Source organism: Nomascus leucogenys, chromosome 3, assembly GCF_006542625.1.
Source record: "Nomascus leucogenys isolate Asia chromosome 3, Asia_NLE_v1, whole genome shotgun sequence".
In the NCBI taxonomy this organism is placed as follows: domain Eukaryota; kingdom Metazoa; phylum Chordata; class Mammalia; order Primates; family Hylobatidae; genus Nomascus; species Nomascus leucogenys.
In genome coordinates, this window is record NC_044383.1 from 45,777,536 (window position 1) to 45,790,275 (window position 12,740).

The window sequence follows — 12,740 nt, forward strand, 5'->3', positions numbered from 1 at the left end:
AAAGGACATATAAAAAAACAGAAAATATTTAGGCTGAAACTTCAAAGAAAAAACGAAGTTAACCGTTTCAACCGGTAAATAAGCTTTTAAAACATACAAGTTTAATACCTGGGAAGATAAAAGTACCAACAGTTAGATGGGAGCGATAGAAACAAGGGACAGAAACACATAACACTTCTCACACCCTTTAAATACTATTAAGTAAACAGAATAGGTAATGACTTTTAAACTTTTAATATTCAGGTAAAAATCTCACCTACATATGTGCCTCACTTAATGTAAGAGATATAATTTTTATATATATGTCTATTCAGAAAGGCTCAAAAAGTATTTTTTCATAGCCTACAACTCAGTTCTCACCAAAGTCTACAAACTGAGTCTAGTAAACCAATCTACTTTCCTCACAGATTAATCTAAAAATTGGCAAGATGTTTCTTGTAAAAAAAAAAAAAAAAAAAATAGGCCACAGACACAAAGTTGCATTTGAAAATGTAAATTCAAAATCATACCTAAACTTAAATATTATGTTAATCATCTGGAACAACAAATTTCTCAAGAAAATGTCAACATAATAAATGAAACAAGGTAGATTAAAATCAATCAGATTCTATAATATTAGGCCAAATACACAATTTTGAAGACTTACACAATTTGGTAAGACCAAATTCTTGTGGGTGAAAATTAAAGACACAACTTCTATAGTGGCCTAAAAGGCAACAGCAAAATTTTAAATGGGGAAGCTCATTTGCATACAGACAAGAATTAAGTTGTAGAAGATGAAGCAAAGAACTTGAAAAATATTTAAACAAATTTTTAAGAAATTCTTATTAAATCAGTTCCCTGATTGAGTCCTGTAATACTGAATTCTTATATATCTCAACCAGTTAGGAAAACTAGTTTAAAATACCAAAATCTTGTATAACTTAATTTCTCAAATTAAAACATGATGTGTGCAGTTAACTATCCAAACAATCGAGGGAAAAAAAAAAAACCAAATGACTGAAGGCCAGGCGTTTATTACACAATCTTTAGTTCTCAGCCAGTATCTGTATTTTAATATAAATATAAATAACAGTATAACTATTAGGTTTCATTTTTGCAAATGTTTAAAATTTGATATTAGTCTTCATAAAAATCATAATTAGATTATTCCAAAAACAGTGGTGTCAAAACCACTTATATCACTAAATTATCTTAACTTTTTCATACATTTGAGTAACAGATGGTAGGCCTTAGTTCTTGGACACTACACAATAATCACAATCTGTGTGACCTTTTCAGTATTAAAAAAATCCAAATAGTATTAATAACCAGCATGTTAGCATATTTTATAGTATTATATATAATCACAACCACAATCTAGATATGTAAAACTGTGTCATACTTTCAGTATACTAAGTTATTTTATATAGATTTCCTACAGCTAGTCCATGAAAGATATTCAGATGTAAGAGTGTTTCTTAGGTTGTCAAAAAGCATAAATCCATACACTCACAAACAAAATATTTTTGCCATCCCTGTTTTCATTAGCACCCCACAAGAAGGTATATACCACACCTAGATCAAAATTTCCTTAAGTTTAACAGTCGAAACAATTTTACCTCATTTGGGAAAATGTTACTCTAACAAGTAATCTGGCTTTTAATTAAAAAGAGACTAATTTGTTTCTACCTCAATACTTTAAATATTTTTTGTTCTAACTATATGAATAAATGAATACCAGCTCATTGATAAAAAATTATAATTTAATAAAGTTAAGGTTATTTGTTTTAGTATCTGACACTTAAAAATCAAATCTGATAAAACATATGCAAAATTTTTAAGCACAAATACTAGTACTGATTAAAAATGCAAATAAATAGCAAATTGATCAATTAATATCACACTGATTACCTGGGCAACTGTGCAAATATAAACCGTATCATTCAAAATATGCTTCGGGGAACAGTAACATCATTACAAGCCAATACTCCTTCTGATTAAAAAACAGAAAGCAATAGTGTTATTACCACTTTAAAATGATGCGGCAGTTTATTCTAATTACCTTCTATATCCACTTTAATTTCAACACAATGTAATGTTCTTGTAACAGGAAAAGGAAATTGATAGATCTAAAGTATTCAGCTAAATTTTACTTTGTCTCACTTAAATAAGTAAAATATGCTTTCAGTATTAAATACAAGTAGAGTTACCATACGCAATTCAGGGGGAAAATGCTTCAAGGCTCTAACACTTCAGTTAGGTTTGTATAACATTATGATTTCATGAATCAAAACCATGAAAATCTCCTCTATGTTTAGGTTATCTTAAATCCACTTAAAAAATCAGAAAATAAAAAAAATGGCAACAAGCTTAATAAGTGTATAAGTATAGGAAAATAAATATTTCTGACGATTTCACCATTTAATTAAGGCAACGACAAAGTGCAATGGAAATTATTTTTTAAAAAGAACACCATCTTAAGTTCACCATGAACTAGGTTTTAAAGTATATGCATATGAACAAAACTGGAAGCTAATATGAAAACATTAAGTTTTAGAGAAGTAGGACAATGGGTGATTTTTAAAATTCTCTTTAGTCATGTTTTTAATAAAAGAAATTTTCTTAAGTACAATAAGCACATAGAGTTTTCATTCATATACTGAAATAAACATCATAAGCCTTATTCAACTGAATTGTAACAATGAGTCCTATTTGTCTTAAATAATTGGTATCTCAAAATATCCCCTGTATTTCAAAAAGAATTAACAGTCAAATCTTAAATTTCTTAAGAATTTAAAAGAAATAAGGCCTTGACATTTTATTCTGCATTCAAAAGTGAGAGGCAAAGCAAATTGTAAAATCATGCAAACAGAAAAAAAATCACAGCAATCTATTCCTAGAACACTTTCGTAATTATATTTGCCTGCCCTAAAAACAAAACAAAATCAAAAAATTCAGAATGCACTAAAGCTACCCCCTTGGCATCTTCCCATCTCTGGGCTAACCTAAAACTCCATTCCATTTTTGTTTCTTTTTTTCTAAAACTTCACTTTAATACAAGTTTCTAATTTAGATAAATAAAGCACTTTCATTCAACAGGCTGGCATAGCAAATTTAGGGCCTAGAAAAGAATGCAACACATGGATCAGAGAACCTTAGAGTCAGCCCTATTTTCTTTACCTAGAAAATATTTAAGTTTGTATAGCTCGTTGGAAGTTTGCAATTTTACATTGTACATTTAACTTCATCATATCTGACTATAATAAAAGCAGCTTTAGAATAAAAAAGCATAAGGTCAAAGAATACATTAAATAACAAAACAGTAAGAGAAAAGTAACTCCCAACAGTTCAACAACTACATAATTAAAGGAAAAAGGATTACTTTAAAAACTACTAGCAAAACTTAAAAAAAAATTTAAACATCCTTCTGACTACTACGTACAGTATTAAAAACGCTTATGGAAAACATCTTCAACCTTTTCTAACAGAAGTTCAAAGCAACACTTTCACAATCAGCCGAAGAACACGAGTCCTCTTCAAATAAACCTTTTTTGTTATTAGGGATATCTTCTGTGGACAAAGTTCTTATTATAATATAAAGAATACTGGCCTAGCAGCAGTCAGAAAACCCAGATGTTAGGACTAACTCCATCACTGATTTAGTCAGTTGACCATCTTAAATATCAAAACTGGGGGCAAAGGTACTGATTTTCATCAAATATTACACTTATTATATACCAGAGATTTTACACAGCATTTTGGGCTAGATAATTCTTTGTTGACGGGGAGGGGTCTTGTGCCATACAGGATGTTAAGCAGCATCACTGGCTTCAAGCCCCTAGCCAATAGCACACTCTACCACCCCAGCTGTGACCACCAAAATGTCTCCAGAAAATGCTAAAAGTCCTAGAGGAGGTGAAAAGGGGATCACTCCCAGATGGCAACCAATACTCTGAAAAAAACCTCACCTATACTTTTAACAAACCTAAAAAACCACTGTACAAGTTTAGGATTTTTACTCCCATTTTGGAGTTGTCGAAACAGGGTTCACTAAGGTTAGGCAGTGTTATCTACATAACTGATAAGTGGCTGAACAGGGATGTATTTATTTATTTATTTTTGAGAGAGGGTCTCACTCTGTCATCCAGGCTGGAGTACAGTGTCCCAATCACAGCTCAATGCAGCCTCAAAGTCCCAGTCTCAGGTGATCCCACCTCAGCCTCCTCAGTAGCTGGGACTACCAGTGCGCACTACAACACCCGACTAATTTTTGTATTTTTTTTTGTAGAGACAGGGTGTCCCTATGTTGCCCAGACTGGTCTCGAACTTCTGGACTCAAGCAATCTACCAACGTTGGCCTCCCAAAGCACTGGGATTACAGGCGTGAGCCACCAAGCCCAGCCTTGAGCAGAGATTTAATCTGGACTTTAGGTCTAGCCAACTCCAAATCTATGCTCCATTCCACCATACTGCCTTTCTAAACTCACTATCTCATCTATAAAATCAGGACAACATTTTCCATGCAAAGCTACTTAGAGTTTACAGGTCAAATGAAATAATGCATGTATAAACTCTAATAACCTAAAGGAGCATAACATGTTAAGGGTTTGCTTGGTGGGAGATAATGTTCATCGGTGGTCCTCAAAGTGTGATCCCCAGACCACCAGCATCAGTATCACTTGAAAACTTCTAAGAAATAAAAATTTTGGGGTCCCAATCCAGACCTACTGAATCAGAAACTCTGAGGGTGGAGCAAGCAATCCATAGCTTAATAAGCCCTTCAGGTTGTTCTAACACACTGAAGTTTAAGAACCACTCATGTAACATAATGGGACGAATACTGCACCAAGTACCAAAAAAGTCCTGCATCCTTCTTCAGACTCAATCTTTCACTAGCCATTAACAAGATACTGATTCCACTGGAGCTACAATTCCTAAGGTGCAAAAAAAAAAAAAAAAAAAAAGAAAAAGAAAAGTAATGCCTGTTCTGTCTGCCTCTTAGGTTACCTGTTCTTTGCAAAATCAAATGAGCTAATGATTTAAAAAGTGTATTGTTAATTGAAAACTACATAAGACAGAGTATGTATTAGCTAATTCAGTATCTTCCATAAATGATTCTTTCAAGGTATACAATAAATTTTACAACATGGTCATATTAAGCCTAGCAAAACACTGTTTTTACCTTATAAAAATGAACAAAATAAATTTAAAAAAATCCCAGGCATTCCATTTCATCGCTGACAGTGTAAAATAATTTATAATACACACTAAAAAAAAAACCTAAAATATCAAGCTTAATGACATCCCCAAAATTTCATTTTAAAAGTACAGTTTTCAATTCTATCTAATTTCATCTCCAATCAGTTTAGAGTAACCAGAATACTCAAAAAGAAGTCTCACAAAGAGAGGGAATTTTAAATGGAAAAGAATCCTGCATTTTGAAATAAGCAAAAAGTTTGTAACTTTAAACATGTATATGATATTTATGAATCACTCTAAAAATACATCTATTCATGCCAGCAACGGTGGGTTAAATTTTTAAATGCATCTAATTAAGAGTATCTGAGGCCGGGCGCGGTGGCTCATGCCTGTAATCCCAGCACTTTGGCAGGCTGAGACAGGCAGATTACCTGAGGTCAAGAGTTTGAGGCCAGCCTGACCAACATGGAGAAACCCCATCTCTACTGAAAAAAAAAAAACATAAAATTAGCCAGGCATGGTGGCACATGCCTGTTAATTCCAGCTACTTGGGAGGCTGCGGCAAGAGAATCGCTTGAACCCAGGACGTGGAGGCTGCAGTGAGCTGAGATCGCACCATTGCACTCCAGCCTGGGCAACAAGAGCAAAACTCCATCTCAAAAGAGTATCTAATTCAAATCACAATGCATTTCATAATACCTTAAATAATTACATCCTCTTCAAAATATCAAAAGTATTAAATAAAATTCACAGAATATAATCTTTGCAATTACTAGTAAAGAACAGAGAACCTTATTGTACTTCAGCCTGAAAATCTACAAAAATCAAAGGAAATAAAAGTCAAAGCTATGCTTAAATGCTCTAATATTAAATCAACAGTAAGTTTTAGGTAGTGATCCAAAGCAAAAACTAGGTGCAAGGAGAGAGATTGATTTAGAAAACTCAGCTGTGCTCAGATGCCAAAATGCACAATTCAATTCTACAACCTAGACATGGACCAAAAATATAGCTAGTTTACAAAACACATAAAATGCATAAAAATCACATAATCAGGCAGTCACATAGTATCAGACAGAGTGTATTCACTCTGCAATATAAAACACACACACACAAAAAATCCACTCACTGGAAGTCAAGTGCTTCACTACTAAGAGTGCTGTGGTACATCTGGGAAATCAGTACAGCCCAAGGGGGAAAAAAAAAATAATCCCTATGTACACATAATGGCCTTTACTGGACAAATAAGCTTATTCCATCTTTCCCCATATTCAATAAAAAAAACATGAAGAAAAAAATCCTTTAGTTCTTTAGTTCTTTCTTCCCACGTCTTGGGCCTAAATGATATTGAGAATCCTGGCCAAATGTGAAAATAGGACACAGTAATACAGAGATTGAATACTTTAAAAGTTCCCATATTATGTTAATGCATTACAGATTATATTAAGTGTAAATTTTATTGTAATAAATGTAACTTGATGTTCAGTTGCAAGACTCCCTCAAAAAGCTGAAATTTTCAAAAGGAAATGCTAAAACATAAACCTCTATTGACCAAAGTTTACATAACTCATATTAAGTTTATTGCATTTGAGGCAGGGTTTACTTTATATGAATAAAAATGTATGATAGTTAAGTTGACCTATCTTCAACACTAAAGAAAATTTAAGATTATAACAAAGTTTAAAAATTCTACTTCATTATGCTAATAGGAAGTTTTTGCCTTTTATATTTTAAAGCAAATAGTTTTTGATTGGCATAATTAATTTTACTTTGGTTAACAGTTTGAGTTAGCAGAAATTTATTTCCCATTTGTGATGAAACAGCAAAATCGCAGACATGTCATACCCAGACTTCCTAAAGGAATACCCTTATTTTTAAAAACACTTATAACTTGAAACAATTAAAATCCTAACATGGCCCAAACTGAGGAAATTCAGTTACAATCATACACCATAAATGAAAATACAAATAATTTCCCTACATACATAACCTAAAATTACAGTTTTTCAGAGCAGTAGCTACCATTTAAGTATTTACAATGTGGCAGGTACTATGCTAAATGAATTACTTATTATTATCTCACTTACTATTCAAGATAAACGTATGCGGTAGGTTCCATTATCATCCCCATTTTACAGATAAAATAGATTGAGAAAATCTAAATAACCTACTCAAAGTCATCCAGCTACTAAATGGAAGATCCAGGATTACAAAACAAGCAGTGTGGCTCCAGAGCCCACACTGCCTCCCTAAAATCTAAAGTGAAACAATGTATATATGCTTAAAAGTATAGATAAACGTAATACTCAAAATTTAAACGTAATTAAAATAGATCTGACCATATTTAAAAATTATAGAACAATATCCTCCAAGGTAGTCTTTTCTTTAAAGAAACGAAAATTCGTTTAATAAATATTAAGATAAAAGGTTTGCTAACTTTGTATACACATACACACACACAGAAATCAAACACTGGTTAGATTCACTGTTCATATTTGAAGTGATGAGTACTGATAATAATTATGTGTGTAATTACTTAAAATATAATGCGTAAACAGTCTTCTTTTTCACACTATGTGGAGGTCAAGAAAATTCTTTTGATGGCAGGTACAGCTACAATATCCATCTCTCAATATTCTCAACACTGGCCGGGCGCAGTGGTCACGCCTGTAATCCCAGCATTTTGGGAGGCCGAGGCAGGCAGATCCCTTGAGGTCTGGAGTTTGAGACCAGCCTGGCCAAGGTGGCCGAAACCCCATCTCTACTAAAAGTACAAAAACTAGCTGGGTGTGGTGGCATGCACCTGTAATCCCAGCTGCTTGGGAGGTTTGGGCAGGAGAATCGCCTGAACCTGGGAGGCAGAGGTTCCAGTGAGCCAAGATCCTGCCTCTGCACACCAGCCTGGGCAATAGAGTGAGATTCCATCTCAAAAAAAAATTCTCAACATTGCCAAAAAGTAATGCCTTGAAGATGTCCTAATACCTTGAAGATGTCCACACATGTCCCAATGTCAACTGTTGCAAATGAAGAGTCTGCCTTAATTACACAGAACTAAAACTTCCCAAATAAAATTAATTCACCCCTAAATTACGTTACTCTTCTTATATTAATATTTGCCAATACTTATTTATTCCAGTGCAAACTATTTTAAAAGAATGAAATTGCTAATACTTCCTCTGCAACCAATGAAAAAAATTCGAAAAACTAGGGGAAAGGTGAATAGTCAAGTACAATATACTAATTTCACCTTTCTTGACAAATTATTTTACATTAGTGAATGCATATATTCAGTATGTACAAAGAGAATCACCAAACACAGACCAATATACTTTTAATCACCTATGGAAGAACATATATGTGGCAGTAAAACATCCTATAAAAGACTTACAGTTATCAGTTTGCTCAGCAAAGCCTTACCAATTTAAGTTAGTCTAACCTCAACATTATTCTCTCTGATAAGCAACTGCATTAATTTCAAAGCTACCAGATAGAAAGCAATTGTAAAACAGAACCGACTGACCCCAGTCTCACAAATTTCCTAAGTCACTATCTTCAGAACAAATCCTAACATCTTTTCTTAATGAATTTGGGCCACAAGATGAATTCTTCAATGCTGACTGTGAAAATCAAGTTTAACTGAAAAAATGAAGAAAAAGGTAACAAGAGTAAGAACTAATGGGTTCTATGTAATAAAACTTCAGAACTGTTTAACCCAATGGTTTCTACAGAAAAAAAAAATACATTTCTTAAGCTATGTTAATATTACATTTTCTGGAAGCTAAATCCTTGTAGTATGGCAGAGGCCTCACATTTCAATTAAGCAGAAAATTGTCATATGCATGCAACACTTCTACAATTATCTTTACAAACTCTGAAGTCACACACAGTATCAATAATAAAACTGATTTCCTAAGCTTTCGTCTTACTAAAAAGAATGAGATGAAAATTTAAAAATAGAACGTTTACTTCAAGTGAATTAATGTTAAAACTTTGTGAAGTGAATTTCCCATAACAAATACTCCTCCATTAAAAGTCACTGAAGCGATTACTTCAGAAGTGGCTTAAAATATTTTTTTAAGTGTTGCGCTATCACCAAATGAAAAAACAGCAAATGGAGGCAAATTTCAAAATAACATTAGAAAATAAGAATTGAAGACTTCTTCACTTCCAAAAAGTAAGCCATTTCATAACACTAAGAAGTTTATGTATTTTATGTGGCTATGAGAAAGCAGATACACTGTTCCATACAAAAATTAAAATATCACCAGTTGCCTTTCCCATGTTATTAAAAATAAAATTCTAAAAAGGTAATAAAGAAACCTTTCTTTACTATGTTCTAAAACTAAGTTTAAAATGAAGGTGGTTATACCTCACCATATTTTATTATCTTTAATCATTTAGTATTTACTTAGTATATTATAAGCAATGTAAATCTGCATTGATGACTATACTGCTGTGCAAACTTTTACACTGGCAGCAATAAAATTCCTTTTTCCTCATATAAACTGTACATTACTCCTTTCAGTTGTGCTTTACACTTGAATAAGCACTATGAAAAATGAAGTTTGTAAGTTATCATATAGCAATTAGGTGGTCCAGTTATGTTTTTCAGGAAATATAACTTAGCAGATACAAAACAATGTAAAATAAATGTTGTGAATAAAATATTTTTTAAAACCCTCATGATTAATTTCAGTAATCACTTACCTTGAGGTAATTTAGGTAACTTCAATAGTCACTGTACTCTCTACAAGTTAAAAGTATTCCCTGTGAAGATTTATTTGAAAAGAGGCAAATCTACCAAACAATAAAAATACAACAGAAGCCTAAAGTTTCCACATACCCTAAATACACTAAATTTTTCTATAGTCTCAAATTCAGCACTATATTTCAGACTAATATTAAGTATATAACCCTACTAACAAATTTTTAGAATAATTTAATTTTACGATAATGCGATAATATTTTAAAACTGAATTACTGTCCTCAATTTTCCTCGGAGAAATAACTTCATTACTAATCTTTCTTTATCAGATAAAAATACTCCAATCACTACTTTCATAAAGGAATTTAACTTTTCACAGGTTAGTTGCTGAAATAAATACTACAACATGCCAAAGACAAAGTCTTCAATGACCATTTTAATGCCTTCCCACCCCAATAAACAGAAAACACTAATGTGAAAACAAGCAAACCAAGTACGTTGGAATATCAAAATTATTGGGAGAGCAATTATCAAAAAAAGCAAGCACTTCACTGACTTTCCTTACTGACTTTTTTTCATATCAACTTTTGGCTCAATAAAACCACAACTCTAGAAATTAAGTGTTATTAGTCATTTGACACAATATTTGATACTGCTTTCTATGCATATCATAACTAAAAGTACAGTTTTAGAGAAAGTTCTAAGTCACATAAATTTCATGTGTAGAGACCCACATACGCTGAAATCAAAGAAAATGCCAGTCATGTCACAGCTCACATGTAAAAACCTGGTAAAATAATTTTAAGGTCTTAATAACCCTGATAATTTTAAATCAAGTGGGAAAAGTAAAAGTAGTGTGTATGTACTTTAAGTGCTGAAAGAAATCTGTCTCCCAGACAGCATTCAATTATTTTCTCAGAGGCTTTTTTTTCAAAGTTACATAAACATTTAATTTTTTGTTCCTATATATTTGGCTGACTGTCAGTAATTCATGCTAATAGTAGACTGCTTTGGAAGTCACAAAAGAATTTTTCCATAATTATCTTCTAGGCAAGCGGGTCCAGTTTAGCCTTAGTAACATTTTCAATTAATGCCAACTTCAAAATTTGCAAATACTCTTTTAAAATAATATTTTTGACTTAACAGAAAACTAAATTTCGGGAAGCTACTTCTTCAGTACGTTTTATATTCATCTCAAAACAAAAACTTGGGCAAAATTAACTGAGCACATTTATATGCAGCTAACATAATCCAAGGGAATAAAACCTCTCCTGATATAAACGTTGTCTTAAAAAAAAAATATTCCCCACAATTTTTAGCAGGACATATAGACACTGTAGTGTCACTCTACCTTTAGACAAAATGCAACTGATATTTGCTAAGAAATAATTTTTATTAAAAATACTGTGCTAGTACTTATGCAATTACATAATTTTAACTAAATACTGTCCACTGCCACAATTCGCATTACCAAACTCATATTACCAAATTTTAGGCCTTGAAAGAGGCTAAATGCTTCAGTCACTTCAGACCAATAACTTAATTCTGTTTTCACATACCTTATACACCGGCCTTCCAATAGCTCTCAATTCCTGTCAATACTTTCCATTCTGCAAAAAGACGGCCCCATCCCCATCCCTATTCAAAACCAGTCTGTTGTACCTGAAACTGCAAAGATTAATGGTTTTCGATGACCACTAACTTTTGAAGCCCGAAGGCCTAACTTTTAGACAACTAAAGCTACACACTGTTAAAATTCTTGGGCTTTCTGTCTTATTCAGCAAGCTGACTCAGTAAATTTAATACACGGTATGAAAAAAGCTAACATACCTACAATCTAAAGCTGGAGTAAACCCCTCTTGCCAGCATTTCTAGATATTAGCTGGTAAAATACACCTGACATTCTACACAAATCAGTAAAATTAGCAATACCAAAAGGTGTCAGAGGACCTGAAACCTAAAAACGGTGAGAAGCAATTCTGGCATCACAACAACACTTAAATTTCAAGCATGAACTGAAGTTTTATCTCTGCAATCTTCACTTGCCACACACAATACCCTTGAACCTACACATTATCATCTGGGATCAAAAACTACTCAATATCCATTCTATGTTTATGACAAGAGCACTGAACATTAAATGCTACTGAAGTGCAGATTTCAAGCACTATCCTACATCACCCCATAGGGAGAGAAAAAGGTAAATATAACAAGGGTCTAGTAAGAACGCCTTATAAGGTATATTATGGCACTATTGATTTCAAACTACAAAACTTCTAAATACAGTTCAAAGTTGTAAGTAACAAGTTTAAACATTAACAAAACTACTTTTTGCCCTCAATGTGCACCACATATACTGAAAATGATTCTGCTTCTAAAGTTATGCAAATCAGTCATATTTTAAAAGAATCTATCAATGCAACTCAGGAAACTAAAACAATCACTGCAAGATTCTGATGCAATATGCGTACGTGCAACACTAATTTTCATTTTATTCTGATCTAAACCCTTGATCTAGGGCCTAAGCCAAGATTTAATCGAAATATGCTCAACCTCAAAAGCCTCTACTTTTTTGTTCATTTAGGAGACCGGATTACCGAGCTCGCTAATCCACTAACAGTGTACTGTATCCTGTATTAACGGACAATAGCCCTCAGGAAGAGACAAGAAAGCAATCGGTGGCTTGACACTTGCAACCAGTCAAGAGTTCCATCTAGCCAAACACATCCTAGGTTGAATACACAGAAAAGAAACACAAAATATATGACCTAGCAACCTGACCAGGGTTAAATATTATAGTCACCCAAACTACGGACATTTTCGCATCCGTCTACTCCCACATTCTAAGAGAGTGACA

General features: G+C 33.0%; 1 protein-coding gene across 1 annotated transcript in view; it reads right to left on the reverse strand.

Annotated features, from left to right (window-relative positions):
• PTEN (phosphatase and tensin homolog) overlaps positions 1 to 12,740 on the reverse strand; it is a 107,213-nt gene that overhangs the window by 93,330 nt on the left and 1,143 nt on the right. The gene's annotated exons all lie outside the window — the stretch shown is intronic.